Consider the following 6,256-nt stretch of genomic DNA (forward strand, 5'->3'; position numbering starts at 1 on the left):
CTCACAGCTACAGGGAGCCTAAGGGATTGTTCATTAAGAGTTAGGCTTCAAACCATATTGATATGGTCAATGCCACAGGGAAGAAATATCTCTCTCAAGGGTGGCAAAGACCATTAACATTTCTGCTTTGTCCTTCCTCATAATGGCCCATTCCTAGGACCCTTTGAATATTATTTAAGAACGTGTTTCTATTGCAAATAAATAGCATAATGGCCATGGTTTTTAGTTCTCTTGCTCTTTTCTTACAATATTATAATTTCCAAAACAGTTGTGACATTTGGTCTTCTGTTGTGGATCTGATATTTCTATTGGGAACTTTTTTGTAGGCTATGATACATGGGAGCATGTGTAATACTTAATAAGCAGATCCTCCTGGACCAGTCACCTACTAGGTTCCTTCAAGACTCTGTCCCAAGGTAGAGAAGGTAGAGGTAACATATTTTGTGGTCCCTGCAGGTCCCGTTTCCCTTTTTGTAATAAATTAGATGAAATTAAATGAGACACCTCTCTCTCTGACACAGGATTGAAAAGAAAATATCAAAATCCTCTTTTCAAATATGGACTGAAAAGCTAACAGAACCTGCAAAGCTACTGGCAGAGAACTTGTTTCCACTTGAAGACTGCTCTTACAAATTTCAAAATACATACCCCGTTAAAGCAAGTTTGTGTTCAGTAGTTCTGTCATAATCTGAGTTAGTAACATTCATTCTTCAGTATATGTGAATAACCAAGACAGCAAAGATTAAAAGGGAAAGTCGATAGCTAGAACAACTGGTTTGGCAGTTGCACAGAAGAAACAGGAGTGGTTCAACCACTAAATTCTCACACATAAGTCTGGGAATGCCCTGCAGAGGACTGCGTAGGACACACTACTGGCTGGCGTGTGGGAAACCTAACTGTGAGATAGTTTCAACATGAGAGGTACATTTGAATGCTCTTCAAAGCAACTGTAAAAGCCATACAAACCCCACTCACTTCAATTTGGAAGATTATTGGGAAATGGCCAATTACTCATAGCGGCGTGGTTTTGCTGCTCTTGTCATTGCTTGAAATGCCAGAGCTTGCAACTAACCTGATACCTGAAAATCTTCCCAAATGCATCCCAGACACTATTGCACTTTCATCACCCCTCACATAATGAACTGTGAAGATCTAAAGTGAAAAAAAAAAAAATAATCTCTTTTAAGTGAAATAATTGCACTATCTCCATAACTAGAAGACACAACTACAAGGAAAGAGGAGGTGATCCTGTGTTTTGCAGGTTTCTGAGTTAGAGCAGTGGGAGGGGGGAACAGGGGACAATGCTGCTAATTCTGGAAAGCACCCACTACACAATGCTGTAAATTAAAGCTCATATAACTGACAAGTATTTAATCCTCTCTTTTTGACTGATTCATTCTACAGAACGTGACTCTAGCACTTTTTGCGTGAATAAAGGAAATTGCCACTTTCACCTAATTTGGCTGACTTTCGTCTTTACAAAACTATGCTTTCCTCCCCCTTCAACAACAGCAGAACTTGGGAGAACATTTAATCACTTCTGTGACACTTCAGCTAGCCCTTTTACTTAACTGGTAAAAATTCACATAATACTGAAGAGTAAAACTATCAGAATTTCATCTGCTTTCAAGCCTCAACAAGAAATTCCATATAACTTCACCCGCCTGAAGTGACCTTGCAAAGTCTAGATAGAGCCTTACTGATATATTTCTTAGCTCAGACTGAATTGGCAATAGACCCACTTGCAGGCACCCTAAAGACTAAAAAAAAAAAAAAAAGTAATTTACTCCTGTGCACGCACAAGATAAACATAATTTGTAAAAGAATTCATGTGTATAAGATTTCCCAAGGCTTCATGTGACACGAGTTCATAAACCATATTTGTGCTTGATGGTATAAATTTCATATCCCTACCTCTCACCTTTCTTCTGTTACCATGAATTTTCATTAAGGGATTAATGTTTAAACACGTAAGGAGAGTTTTAGTAGCTGACTGGGGGAGAGAGATCCTGAGTTAGAAGAATGTTTGCCCCTTATAGACTCTTGTACTAACACCACCATGAAAAGACAGTCGTATCACATACCACATTCAGAAGGACATTCTTGCTAACAGTGGTTGCTAAAAAAGTCTCCCAGGAGTTCTATTTCCCATTAATAATTAAACTGAGGAGCCTTGGAAATGGGAGTTTAAAAAAAAAAACAAAACAAAACTTGAGTACTTTAGATGAATACACTTTAGAGTTACTAATTTAGTAAAACCATTACCACTTTCTATTTTGCAACCTTTTGTAAGGGGATTTGCTTATTTAAGTACCACTTTAAAAATATGATAAACAGTAAATGATGTATCTTGGTGGCATTGCTGCTGTTAGCACCAGGTTTTGATCCGACTATTCAGTCTGTAATGCAAAGAAGTCAGAAAAAATACAATTTACTGCAAAGATGAATGCATGCTGGGTTTTAGACCTCTGGATGAATAGGAAATACACATCCACACTGGATTCCTGAAACCTTCCATATGAAATTCTCACTGACTGCCAAAAGGAAGCCCTGCTACAAAGAAGAGATAACCTATAGGGTTCCCAACCAATACACTCAAATGATGTAATTGCAGATGTCCAAGTTTTCTACAGATCACTGAAAAAATGGGTCCATTTTGTTCTCACATCTGGGAGCCAATTAAGCCACATTCATGACACTACAAACTGCTGTGACATTCAAAATCTAGGACCAACAAAACCTTAAAGACTTTGGAATTCATTCAGAATGATAAAGTCAGTGTTAGGGGTTTTTTTGAAAAAAAATTACACTGCTAAATTTACATTATACAACTGCAACATGTACCCACTGCAGAACAATGAGAAATGACAAATGCTCAGTTCTTCTGCACATTTCATTAACATGGATTTCTTCTTTAAGAGACTGTCTTCTTATACTGAATCCTACTTCCAACATCATGGTCATTCTTACAGTTTTGGAACACCCATCTTGCTGCAACACAGGTTTCCCAAAGTGAGGAAAAAAGTAAGTAATCCCAAAACAGACAAAAAACCAAGGTCCTTCAAATGGGCAAGGTTTGCAATTGCATGTAGAGATGCTACTACAAAAATGACAATCGGTTAGATAAAGGGTGTGAGAAATGCAGAATTAAAAGGCCTAGTGAAGAATAAGGAATATCACCCTCAGGTAGCCCTGCTGGTGTTTGTAACCTTCATTTTACAAAACTTCATGCCATTCCATGTATGAAAGTAACTGTTTCTTGGAGACATTAATTTTAAGAAGTCTCACCCAAATGAGAGGAGAGAGACTCCCCTTGAGAAACTAGATTATAGATTAATGTAATCTATTTTAAAATATTATTTACTTTTTTAATCACCCCATGGCATCTAATAAGTTCTTACCTATTAGAAAAAGTTGGCAACCTGAGAATCTCACAGACACAAGACCTCCCTACCTGCAGGCATCTCCTCCTCCCCATGTAAAACTCTCTCCAGGTTCTCTTTACCAAAGTAGCCTCATGACTAGAGATTAGTTTTCATGTTCCACCTTGAACTGCAGGGGAATATTACTGCACACCCATAACATAGCTAATATTGCAACTTCTCACCTAGTTAATGAGGAATGAAAAGTGATCAAAAGAGGCAAATCATGCTTATTTTTAAAGAAAGCCTTCCACAGACTGTTGATACCATAGAGTAGAAGTTCTGCTGCATCATTATGGCCACACTGTCTAGTCACAGGACTTCAAAACACTGAGTAGGGCACTAAACATTATCTCTCCAGCACCACAAATAGCGGATTATTGAGGTTTTCTAATAAAAGCTGTTTCCCTCAGAAAGCACTCGTTCTTTAAAAAACAAACAAAACCAAATAAAAAATCAACAACAAAGCCTAAGAAGTTTCACAGAAATGTATTCTAAAAACCCCACTACAAAGGTTCCATATTCTGGGGAAACTGGAAGCTTCCCATGTGAGCGCTATAATGCTCTCAAGCTTTTAGCTCTTCAGATGGGTTCTCTCTCCTTCCACTTTCCATCATCTTGTGGGAGGAAAAAAAAAGTGGGGAGTGAGAGAGTAACATTTGCTGAGCATCTCTAATGACAAGCACCACTGTCCTCAAAGAGAAGTTTAATTGACCTGATTCCTACTTTAGCCTAGTCAGTTCACTCATACTTAACAATTACTGAAAGACAATTATGCAGCTGGTCTTGATACCATTTTTAGACACCATTAGAAGCATAGCCTTAGCCAAAATTCTTAATTTAATCTGTCACAAAGAGTAATGCACAAACTCAAATAAGAAAGGCTTTGCACTGACAAAAACAGAGGGAAAAGCAAAAGCTTGTCTAGTCACAGACTAAGCATAAAAAGTTCATCTGAAACTCCCAACAAAGAGAAGATGCTCAGTGAATGCTGCTCAGACAGCTCAGATTCACTGTGCCACTCGTGCAATATTCAAGACTACTACATATCATCAGGTTGGGAAGAAATGGCAATTCTGACCTAATTACAGACTGTTTACCTCTAAAAGGCTGCTCCTCTACAACAATGGATAAACCCAAACCAACAGTGCCAATCTGTAACACTGTATTTCTAAGAGAAAAGGCTCGAGTTTTGAAGCATCAGGTGGAGCCACAGGAACTGACTCCGTACATTACTTAAACACACACACAAAACAAACTCTCCTAAATTTAGTAAAGCCAACCTTCTTTAAGTAAGGTACAAGTAAGCTATTGTCTAAAAGTTGTGACTGCTACAGAAAACTAATTAGATACATATGTATTACCATCATCTGCATAAAGATGATAACCTTTATCATAATGGCTAAAGAGGGGAGACAGAAGCAGAATATAAATATTGGAAAGCAAAAGGCTCTGCACAGCATCCCAAAATCTTATACTTCACAGGGGTATTAGGAAAATGCTTCTTTATATTCAAAGCCTTGTGTGCTGCAAAATGCTGCTATAATGGACAGTGGTAGAATAGAATTTTATAACCTTGAAGGATTTTAACAGAGGCAGCTTTAGTTTAAATGGATTCAGGTCTTTATTAGAATATATTTGGGTTTTGTTTCCTGCTCTAGAAGCCTAGGGAAAAAAAAAAAAAAAAAAAGCCTTAGACAGAGATTTTCTAAAATCTAGAGGCAAATAAAAAACATGTATATGTCATTGTAAGGAAAAAGTTCTACCTTTATGTTTCTGGAGGTTTGTTTTTTTTTTTAAACTGGTTAAAAAAAAAAAAGCAAATAAAACAAACAAACAAAAACCCTGGGAAAAAAAAAAAAAAAAAAGCCTTAGACAGAGATTTTCTAAAATCTAGAGGCAAATAAAAAACATGTATATGTCATTGTAAGGAAAAAGTTCTACCTTTATGTTTCTGGAGGTTTGTTTTTTTTTTTAAACTGGTTAAAAAAAAAAAAGCAAATAAAACAAACAAACAAACAACACAAAAATGAAACATTACTTTAGAGCTACAAAAGAAAGCCTGAATAACAGTTTTTAAAATGTCAAACTTTCCAAGGGTTTTTACAATCACTGTTGCACAAAAGAGGTACTGATTAAATCATAAAGGCTTTCATCATAAGAATTATAAAATTTCAGTTGTAAGGTTCTCTTAAAAGAAGAATTAAAATGAAAATATGAATACAAGAAGAAAAATAAACCCAAAAACTTTTCAGTTCTCTGCTATACAGCTTTCAGGTTTATTTTATTTCAGAGATTAAACTCCACTGCAAATATATAAAACCTGGGCATTTATCATTGGTCCAAATATTGATGACATCCAGTGGCAACGCAGGTTTTAATCTCAGTCTAGAGTTTCCATTGCATTTCACCAGTCAGTCTTGTCTCTCAAATCATGGAAAAATCATCTCTAAAGACTGAATACCCTACAGCTATGTGGGAGTTGGACCAATTCCTTGGTGATGAGCAAATGGAAGATAGAAATGCAGTAAATTGGATTCAGGTCTGCATGCAGTTAACAGTATGACTGATCTTACCTCTACTTAAGCGTCTTAGAACGAGATGTTATTATGTAAAAACATCACAAGTTTTGGAAGTGGGGTTTTACTTGATAACACTAAGCTTGTAATTTTTTCAGCTGCTTTCCCTCTATGTGATCAGCCTTTTTTTTCTATTCTGTGTTTACTCGTACTGATCAAATAATATAGTTTTATTCCATTGATGTTATTTCAGATGCTCCAAAGTGAAAATAATCCCCCTGACTTTTCTAAGCCTAGTGAGTTGTCTCTTAGCAT

Source organism: Chaetura pelagica, unplaced genomic scaffold (genome assembly GCF_000747805.2).
Source record: "Chaetura pelagica isolate M959 unplaced genomic scaffold, ChaPel_1.0 scaffold648, whole genome shotgun sequence".
Lineage (NCBI taxonomy): Eukaryota > Metazoa > Chordata > Aves > Apodiformes > Apodidae > Chaetura > Chaetura pelagica.